Source organism: Colobus angolensis, unplaced genomic scaffold (assembly GCF_000951035.1).
Source record: "Colobus angolensis palliatus isolate OR3802 unplaced genomic scaffold, Cang.pa_1.0 Scaffold659, whole genome shotgun sequence".
NCBI lineage: Eukaryota > Metazoa > Chordata > Mammalia > Primates > Cercopithecidae > Colobus > Colobus angolensis.
The window spans coordinates 107,369-117,839 of NW_012120254.1; the positions used below are offsets into that span (position 1 = coordinate 107,369).

The 10,471-nt window shown below is 38.5% G+C and overlaps 1 protein-coding gene across 1 annotated transcript in view; it reads left to right on the forward strand.

Moving 5' to 3' along the window:
- The first annotated feature begins 7,827 nt into the window (after positions 1–7,827).
- The window catches only part of LOC105500290 (melanoma-associated antigen D1), a 106,706-nt gene continuing 104,062 nt past the window's right edge, over positions 7,828–10,471 (forward strand). Inside the window, exon 1 of the mRNA XM_011925718.1 lies at positions 7,828–7,938. The gene's annotated coding sequence lies outside the window, so the exon portion shown is untranslated. The remainder of the gene's footprint in view (positions 7,939–10,471) is intronic.

A 10,471-nucleotide genomic window follows, 5' to 3' on the forward strand; every position in this document is an offset into this window, starting at 1 on the left:
TGACTCAGATTATGAAAAGTAGCATGGTGCTGTGGAAAAAGTGATGGCTTACTTCCTCTTTTCCCTCTTTCCTGCCTAGACAAGAAATCAAAAACTTTATTTTAAAATCAGTGCCATTTCTTCCTGAATTTCTGATAGAATTGTTACTCCTATATAACTCTGTTCCCCCTTCCTGATTTTTGTAGTATTATTTGTATACATATCACATCCATATATGTTACAAACCCGATAATACTTTATTATGATTATTACTGTACATACTCTTGGGCCTTGTAAAGAAGCTAAGAGATGAAAGGTGAGCAACTATGTATTTATGGTGTTTGTCACATTAACCTTTTAATTTACCATTTCTGATTCCTATTTGTTAATGTGAATTTGAATTGTTATTTCTTTACTCCAATAAGCTTTGCTCCCGCCCACCTTCCATGTGATGTTATTGGAAATTATATTGTATTTATGAATGTTATAGTCCCAACAATAAAATTGTATGCATTTTTATATAATTGTAGTTAAATGAATTAAGAGAAAGACAGAGAAAAAATATAGATTTACATAGCCATTTTCATTATTATATAGTTTCCTTTACCAGTATTTACTTTGTGTGTGTGTGGATTCTGTGTGCTCTGTGCTTTTAGACTGAAGAAGTTTCTTTATTACATTTATTGTTAGATTTATCTACTAGCGGTGTTTACAATTTTTAAATCTGTGAATGTATTTATTTTGCCTTCATGTAAGTTTTTTATTTTTTAATCATTATTTTTTTGAGGCAGGGTCTCACTCTGTCACCCAGGCCATAGTGCAGTGGTGCAATCACAGATCACTGCAGTCTTCACCTCCCAGGCTCAAACAATCCTCCTGTCTCAGCATCCTGAGTAACTGGGACCACAGGCATGTGCTACTAAATTACCCACTGGCTAATTTTTAAGTTCTTCATAGACATGGGGTCTCTCTATGTTGACCAGGCTGGTCTCAGACTCCTGGGCTTAAGCGGTCCTCCTGCCTTGGCCTCCCAAAATGTTAGGATTAAAGTCATGAACCACCATGCACAGCTGTCTTTGTTTTAGAAGATAGTTTTGCTGAATGTAAGAGTCTATGCTGACATTTTTTTCTTTCAGCACTTTGAATACGTCATCTCACTATCTTGTGGCCTCCATTATTTTTAAAGAGAAGTCAGTTGGTAATATTAGTGGGGCTCCCTTACAGGTGATGAGTTGTTTTTCTCTTCTTCCTTTCAATACTATCTCTGTCTCTGGCTTTCAGCGTTTTTCTGTGTATGTTTCTTGCGTTTATCACACTTGAAGTTTACTGAACTTATTGGATATATAGATTAATTTTTAAAATCACATTTTGTAATTTTATCAGTCATTATTTCTTTGAATACTTTTTTCCTGCCCCCTTTTCTCTCCTCTGTCCTTGTTGTACATCTGTTACGTGTATATTTGTGGGCTTAATGGTGTCCTGCCTTTCTCTGGGACTCTGTTCATTTTTCTTTATTTCTTCTTCTCTCTGTGCCTCAGACTGGTGAATCTTAATTGATTTATCTTCAAATTTGTTGATTCTTTCTTCTGCCCGCTCAGGTCTGTTATTGAGTTCCTCACATGGATTTTTTACTTACACTTTTCAACTCCAAAATTTTAATTTTTTTGTTTTATAATTTCTATATACTAATATTCTCTGTCAACATACCTCCTTTCCTTCTTTAAGCTGGTTTCCCATGGTTCTTTGTATGTATGCATAATGGCTGATTAAACATTTTTTTTCTGTTAAATCTGACATCTAGGCCATCTCACTGGCAATTTCTGTTGCCTCCTTCTAATTCCTGTGCGTGGGTCAGACACTTCTGTTTGTTTGCATGTCTCATCATTTTTTTGTATAACATACTGTCTTTTTTCATGATCTGTTATGCTGTCTGCCTCTGTTAGTATCATTCCCTGCTATTAGGCTCCACTAATTGCTGGCTGATTTGCTCTATTGTTTTGGATAACACCCTTGGGCATAAATTACTCAACAGTCTGATCCATTAAATTTGACCCCTTTGCAGGAATAGTTTTTGAAGCCAAACTGAAGTTCCTTCTGACTCTAGGAGGACTCTTGTTAGCTGTCTCTTTCTCTGATCCTCCCTGGAAAACTAGCTGGCTTGTGGTTTATTTTGCTTCTCTCACGGATCTACCAGATTGTTCTCAATGCTTACCACTAAAAACTTCATTGTTTTTGAGATTGTGCTTGTGCTTGGACTTACCACACTCTCTTCCAAATAAATTCAGTTTTATTGTGGAGAGCTTTGAAGCTCTCTTCTTATGGCCAGTCTCCCTCCTGGGCAAAATCACTGCACCATTGCTCTGGGGCTTGGAGTGGAAACAGTGGACTGCTTCTCTCAGAGTGAAAGCCCTACTTTATGAGTTGAGCACTGGGTAGAGGCAGCACCCTCTGGTCTTCTTGGCTTGTCTCTGCCACTGTGGAAGCTGCACTCTATGAGCAAACTTGAACGAGGGATATTAAAACTCCAGTATTTTTGGCTTGCCATGCCTGACATAGAGTTTCTGCCCTATAAATGGTGGCTAGGTAGAGGAAGGGTGCCCTGGGCCTCTCAGCTGCACTCACTTTGAATTTAGACTCTGCAACATAAAGCTGGAGGGGATGGAAAATACTAATACTGGTGGCCTGCTCACTCCAGGGAGAAATAATAGTCCTTAACCAGGAGATTGGGGAAGAGGAGGCTATATTTTCTTGGCCATACCCACCCAAATGATAGCTTTAATCATGATGATTTTGATGGGGGAGGGATTGAGTAGGTCATGGCTCAAGTGCCACAGGCTTTCACTGTTCTTACTGACATTTATATTTTTTTGAAAAAATGTTTCTTCATTTGTTCTATGCCTTTAGAGAAATTTTATAAGCCTTTATATGGTTGTTTTAAAAATGATTTTTAGGAGTTATGGTTGTTTCCCTCTGCAGATGGTCTGTAGAACACCTGATACTTCCTTTCTGGAAGTCTGTGTTTTTATTCATACAAAAGCTGAGATTAATGGATATCTTCAAATTAAGTAGAGTGAAATCAGTAGAAGGGAAGGCAAAACAAAAAGCTGCAGAACAAATAAATTTAGGTTATTTGCATTAACTGCTCATATCAGTAGGGAAAAAATAGATTCAGTCAAAATATGTTTTTGGAAAAAGAAAGTAAACCCCCTGGAAGAAAAAAATATAAAATGGGATTTTCCCTCATACCTCACTTAGAATGAATTCCTAATGGATCAAATATTTAAATTCAAACATTGATACTTTAGAAGTAACAGGAGAGCTGTTCATAATCTTGAAGGAGAAAAAGCCTTTCTAAATATACTCACAAGAAATTCACATCTGTAGCCTAAAAGTAAAAAGATGGAAAGGTATACCATGAAAGCACTAATCAAAAGAAAGATAAGAGGGCCACCAGGTGCAGTGGCTCATGTCTGCAATCCCAGCACTTTAGGAGGCTGAGGAGGGTCAATGGCTTGAGCCCAGGAGTTCGAGACCAGCCTGGGCAACATGCCAAAACCCTGTCTCTACAAAAAATACACAAATTAGCTGGGCATCCTGGGGCACATCTGTGGTCCCAGCTACTCAGGAAGCTGAGGCTGGAGGATTACTTGAGCCTGGGAGTTTGAGGCTGCAGTGAGCTGTGATTGCAACACTGCACACCAGTCTGGGCAACAAAGTAAGACCCTGTCTTCAGAAAAAAAAAAGAAAAGAAAAGAAAGCTGGAGTGGTTACATTAATATCAGACAAATTATACTCCAGAGGAAAGGTAATTCCCAGGAATAAAGAAGGGCATTATATAGTAATAAAAAGGTTCCATTCACCAAGAAGACATAACCTTCCTGCATGTGTATACACTAACCAAAGAGTTTCAAAATACGAGGGGACTTCAAAAAGTTTGTGGGGAAATATAATTAAAAGATAAAAATAAAAACTATAAACTTTATTTCTCAACGTTAGCTCCATCAAGTTCAAAACACTTTTGTAAGCAATGATTCCAGCCATTTAGTCCATATCTAAAGAACTGAAGGGCCTGGAAATTTAACCATGTTAACACAGGTTTTTTTCTTTTTTTTTTTTACAATATTAATCAAAGAAAAACAAGCACCTTTTTAAGATTTTTTAAGATAGCCGGGCGCGGTGGCTCAAGCCTGTAATCCCAGCAATTTGGGAGGCCGAGACGGGTGGATCACGAGGTCAGGAGATCGAGACCATCCTGGCTAACACGGTGAAACCCCGCCTCTACTAAAAAAATACAAAAAACTAGCCGGGCGTGGTGGCGGGCGCCTGTAGTCCCAGCTACTCAGGAAGCTGAGGCAGGAGAATGGCGTGAACCTGGGAGGCAGAGCTTGCAGTGAGCTGAGATCCGGCCACTGCACTCCAGTCTGGGCGACAGAGCGAGACTCTGTCTCAAAAAAAAAAAAGATTTTTTAAGATTAGGAAACAAAAAGAAGACTGAAAGAGCCAAATCAGGACTACATGGTGGATGCCTAATGATTTTCCATCAAAACTCTCTCAAAATTGCTTTTGTTTGATTAGAGGACTGAACAGGAGCACTGTTTACTTGAAGCTTTTCTGGGTGTTTTTCTGCTTAAGCTTTGGCTAACTTCCTCAGAACACTCTCATAACAAACAGATGTTATTTTTCTTTAGCCCTCCAGAAAGTAAACAAGCAAAATGCCTCAAGCATACCAAAAAACTGTTTTCTTGACCTTTGCTCTTGACCAGTCTACTTTTCCTTTGACTAGACCACTGCCACCTCTTTGCAGCCATTGCTGTAATTGTGCTTTGACTAGACCACTGCCACCTCTTTGTAGCCATTGCTGTGATTGTGCTTTGTCTTCAGGATCTTACCGGTGAAGCCACGTTTCATTTCCTGTTATAATTCTTCAAAGAAACGCTTCAGAATCTTGATCCCACTTGTTTTAAAATTTCCATTGAAAGCTCTCCTCTTTATCTGCTGCTGATCTGGGCACAACGGTTTTGGCACCCATTGAGTGGATAGCTTGCTCAACTTCATTTTTTCAGTCAGAATTAAGTAAACTGAACCAGTTGAGATATGTATGGTGTTGGCTATTGTTTCTGCTGTTAATCATCAGTTCTCTTCAATGAGGGCACTAACAAGTTGAATCTCTTCTTCACAAATTGATGTGGATAGTCTGCTGCTGTGAGCTTCATTTTCAACATTGTCTCATCTCTTCTTTTTTTGAGACAGGGTCTCACTCTGTCACCTGACACCCTGGCACTGCACAGGGTGGAGGGCAGTTTTTGTGATTATGGCTCACTGCAGCCTTGACCTCCCTGGCTCAAGTGATCCCCCCACCTCAGCCTCCTGTGTACCTGGGCTTAGAGGTGCACACCAACACACCTGGCTAGTTTTAAAATTTTTTTGTAGAGGTGGCGTCTCGCTATGTTACCTAGGCTAGTCTCAAACTTCTAGGCTCAAGCAATCTTCCCTCCTTGGCCTATCAAAGTGCTGGGATTATAGATGTGAGCCACCACACCAGGGCTTCATCCCTTCGTAAAACAAGTTATCCATTTGTAAACTGTTGATTTCTTTTTTTTTCTTTCTTTTGTTGTTGTTGTTGTTGTTGTTGAGAGTCTTTCTCTGTTGCTCAGGCTGGAGTGCAGTGGCACAATCTTGGCTCACTGCACCTGTAATCCCAGCACTTTGGGAGGCCAAGTCAGGAAGATTACTTGAGGCTTGGGGTTTGAGAACAGCCTGGCCAATATGGTAAAACTCCATCTCTACTAAAACTACAAAAAATATATATAAATTGCTGATTTCTTTGGGCATTGTCTCTGTAAACTTTTCATAAAACATCAATGATTTCACCATGCATCCACTCAGCTTCACCATAAATATGATGTTTTTGTTTCAATTGTAGCAGAATTCATGTTGCTCTCACAGGGGCTTTGTTCAAACTGATGTCCTATCCTTCTTAACACTTCAAGCTAGATCCTGTTCAGACATGTTACAACAAATTAGTGAGTGTTTATTTTGGTGCACAAAATTTTTGAAATCCAGGCATAGTTTTTTTTATAATATGTATTTCCACCAACAGTTTGAAGACCCCTCATATATAAAGCAAAAACTCAGAGGCTGAAAGAATAGACAAATTCACAAATATAATTAGGGATATCAACACTCCTCTCTCAATAATTAAGATAATATTTTACATAGCAGATAACCAAGGATACAGAATAACTGAATATTATAAATTATCTCTAGCTGATATTTATAGAGCGTTTCACTCAACAACAGGAGAATGCATTTTCACATTCTTTTCAAGTGTACATGGAACATTCACCAAATTGACCATATCTTCAGTCATAAGACAAAATTTAACAAATGTAAAAGAACTGAAATCATATACTGTAAGTTTGCTGATCATAATGGAATTAAAAAAAATAGTGGAAAATAACAGGAAAATCTACAAATACTTGGAAATTAAACATGCATTTCTAAAGAACCCATGGGTCAAAGAGCAAGTACAGGTTGGAGACAGTGGCTCATGCCTGTAATCCCAGCACTTTGGGAGACTGAGGCAGGAGAATTGCTTGAGCCCAAGAGTTCAAGACCAGCCTAGGTAACAAAGCAAGACCCCCGTCTCTACCAAAAATAAGAAAAGATTAGCTGGACATGGTGGTGTGCTTCTGAGAATCACTTGAGCTTAGGAGTTTGAGGTTATAGTGAACCATTATTATGCCACTGCACTCCAGCCTGGATAACAGAGTGAAACCCCGTCTAAAAAAAAAAAGGAACTACAAAAGTAAATTAGAGACCATTTTGAACTAAATTAGAATCAATATTCAAAAATATCAAAATACAAAATATAAAGATTGGTGGGATGCAGATAAAGCAGTGCTTAGTGGGAAACGTGAGTCAAATTGTTGAAATAAATTGTAAAAGTACCAGCAAAACTAAGGACCTTACTGCTAGTGTCCTTCTTTGCTCTGACCACATTTTGGTCATTTATTCATTTAACAGGCATTGATAAACACATATTTTATGCCAGGCTCTTAAGTGTTTAAATGCCATCTTTAGCTCTAGGCTGTGGGATCCTAGTGTAATGTCTCTGGGTGTAGCATAGTATTTGGGACATGGTAGATGTTCAGTATATACTTGTGGAATGACTAAAAATAGCCACAAGAGATCGTCCCCTGTGGTGAGAATTGTGGTGCAGATTTGGGGGCCAGGAGAACTTTCTGGATGTAGTGGCAATAAATAATTAATTCTAAACTTGTTCTGAAGGTATTTAACCAGAGTACGGATTTTTATTATTGAAACTTTTTTTTCAGTTTTCATTTTCTTCTTTTTCTTGGAGAGTATGTAAAATAATGCAAGAGTGCTTTCTAAATGTGTCCACCTCTATTCTTTGGACATTTGAATATGGTATGTAACTCTGGATACGATTTCAAAGCAAAAATGATTTAGATTTAAGATTTTTTTTAAAAGCTTGAAATTGAAGTACACCGCTAATACAAATGAACTTTTTAAAAGTGGTGTGCCAGAAAACAGTAAATCAGTTTGGAAAATATGTAACTGTAGACGTCCAAGACAGAGAAAATGAGGCCTGAGTTAAGGGATTAAGATGAAGGGAGATATTTCTAAGGCGAATCAACAAGGAGAGGTGGTGAATTGTACATGAGGGATTTGGCAGAGATACTGCAGTTCCTGGCACGACTAGAATTAGGATTTGTAAAAAGTTAGTGATTCTCTCTCCCAGCCGGTTTACATCACAATGTATGTGTTCATCTATTGAGGGAGTCAATGAGATAGAGCATTGCAGAGCTTGCTAGAGAGGCACAGGAAGTTGCCTGAAGTGAAGGAGGGGGTGGCGGCTGCAGAAGCTAAAGCTTCCGCCAAACAAAAGAGGACAGCACTTCCGGTCACGCCATCGTCGCTGCCTTCTTCGTCAAGGTGAGTGTAAAGAAAGGGACTTGGTAATTCTCACAAATAAATCCCCATACACTCCAGGGAAACCTCCTTTTGTGCCTCAACGTGGGGTGGAAAGGAGAATTCATCCCCGCGTACGTTGTATGATGGATGCTTCTGGCGCTTGTGGTTCTGATCTCCTCACTATCTCCTCCCTTTTCCTCCGGAGACTGGGGGCCCGCTCCTGCCCCACCTCCTGACTCTTGTGGTCCTTTTATCCGCTTGACTCCCGGTCATACTTCACCTCTCCTCTTTATCCCGGATCCTCTTCTCTGGTCTGAGCCAGGGTCATTCCCTCTACCACAGGTCTCTCCTACCTCCTGCCTCTCACCTCCGCCTTCTGCCCCCCAATCCTTTTAACCTGCGACTCTTTGCAAGCCCCTTCCTACACTCTGTTTTACTCCCCCTGCTGGCCTTTGGTCTTTCCTATTCCCCTCCCGCAGAGACCAATAAATTACGTACTTTGCAACAGTAGGTGTGATTTCAAGGTCAAGGCTTTTTTTTTTTTTTTTTTGGTTCTTTTAAAGTATAAGCAAAGAAGCAGAAACCTTAGAGCCCTAAGAGACATGGGTACTTGTCCAAATTCCTTTTTTTTTAATTTTTTTAACTCTAAACAAAATTACACATCATTTAGATACTATTGCACAGATTTCAGTCTTCTACACATTGCATTTATTTTTTTCTCTTGCCATAGAATTGAATCCTCAAATTCTGGGGGGCAGACATAGTGGATTATACCTATAACCTGGTGTCAGCTTCAGCGTAAGCTTTCCCATCCCCTGTGAAACTTCTCTTAGCGGAGGAATCACAAATGTATTACTTTATATGAGTTGAGTTTATTATGCAGTTTCTTTTCTGGTCTCTGATAGCAACATTAAACAGCAAGCTGACATTTTTCAGACAAAGACTTTTTCTCAGAGCTTTGCAAGTATTACATAATCTATTTATTGCAATGTGAAATGTACTTTTCTATTACATTTGTTATCATGTCAAATTTATCTTGTGAGAACATTAGTTATTAAATAATAATCACAACTTATTATTGCCTTTACCAAATGATCATTAAATTTATGGTGAGAATCAGTGTTTTCCAGGCTCTATCAGGATCTAACGAGGAATTTAACCAAAGTTCTCTTTGAACAAGCAGTTGACTCCTTCCTGTATGTTATGCTTGCCAAAATAAGGGGTGATTATCTTTTCTAGGCCATGTACAGTTTTTATTTAAGAATAAGCAATGAGGCAGAGCTTTTGTGACACCAAAACACTTAGGAACTTTTCCAAAGAGTATTGCTGATGTCTCTTTATACTCTATTCAAATCATTATTACACAGCATTTAAATATTATCATACTTGTTTCAGCCCACTGTGCATCCATCCATTCATTCAATAATTTTTTATTCAATAATTTTTATTTGCCAGACAGTGTTCTCAGCACTGAGGATACAACAGTGGATAACAAAAACAACGTCTTTTAAACTTTAGCTGGGGGACAGACAATAACTTAATATATAATCAATATATATTGGCAAGTGGCACTGGTGTTAAAAGAAATGAACAAAACAAAAAGATATGAAGAAATAAAAAAGAAAAAAACAAAAAAAGAGATAAATACATAATAGGTTGTAATGTGGAGGGGCTCTGCTATTTTAGATAGGATGGGCAGGAGGGCTTCACTGGTAAGGTGATATTTGAGCAGGGACCTGAAGGAAGTGAGGGCACACACTATGCAGATATTAATGGGAAAACAAGATTTATGTCATAGTCTCTGCATTTGTTCACTCTGTTTCCTAACCCGCCCCCACCTTCCCATTCCCCTAGTGGTCACTTTTCTGCATAGTATTAATTCAACGCTCTGCATACTCAGATAACTTGATCCATTCACACAAATTTCTCATATTCTCTTCCTTCTGGCTAGCTTCTTGCTACCATTTAGGCGACTTGTCAGCCTCTTTAGTAAGACATATCACTCTCTCCATACCCACCTCATCGTCAGTTTGTTGATTGCTGGTGCATTGTGTGCTAACCCACGGAATATATGATTATCTCTTTCGCTGCTCTTATCCCTATGTGTTCATAATATGTTGTCCATAAATATTTGCTATGGTAAAGTGAAATGAATTCAGCACTTGTTTATAACAGATAAAACTTTTAAATATGGTTTTCTCCCTAATGTTCAAAACCATTCTCTAAGGTCAGTATTATCATTGTCATTTTACTGATGATAAAACCAAGACTAGGAGGTATGTAGTAACTTGCTAAACTGTGGTACAGTTTATGGAGTTAAGGTTTTTCAGACACTCAGTTCTGGTCTGGTTCTCTCTGTCTCTGTTTCTTAATGAGAAATATAAAATATACAGAATATTTTATTATTTTATAAAACAATCTTGCTATAGAAGTTTTATTTTTTGTGCTTCTTTTACAACTTAGATCATATCAGGTGCTTGAATTACTCCCTAATTGCAAATATTAAGCTCTGAGAGGCATGGATAATGCCTCTTTTTACCAGAATATTTTTAAA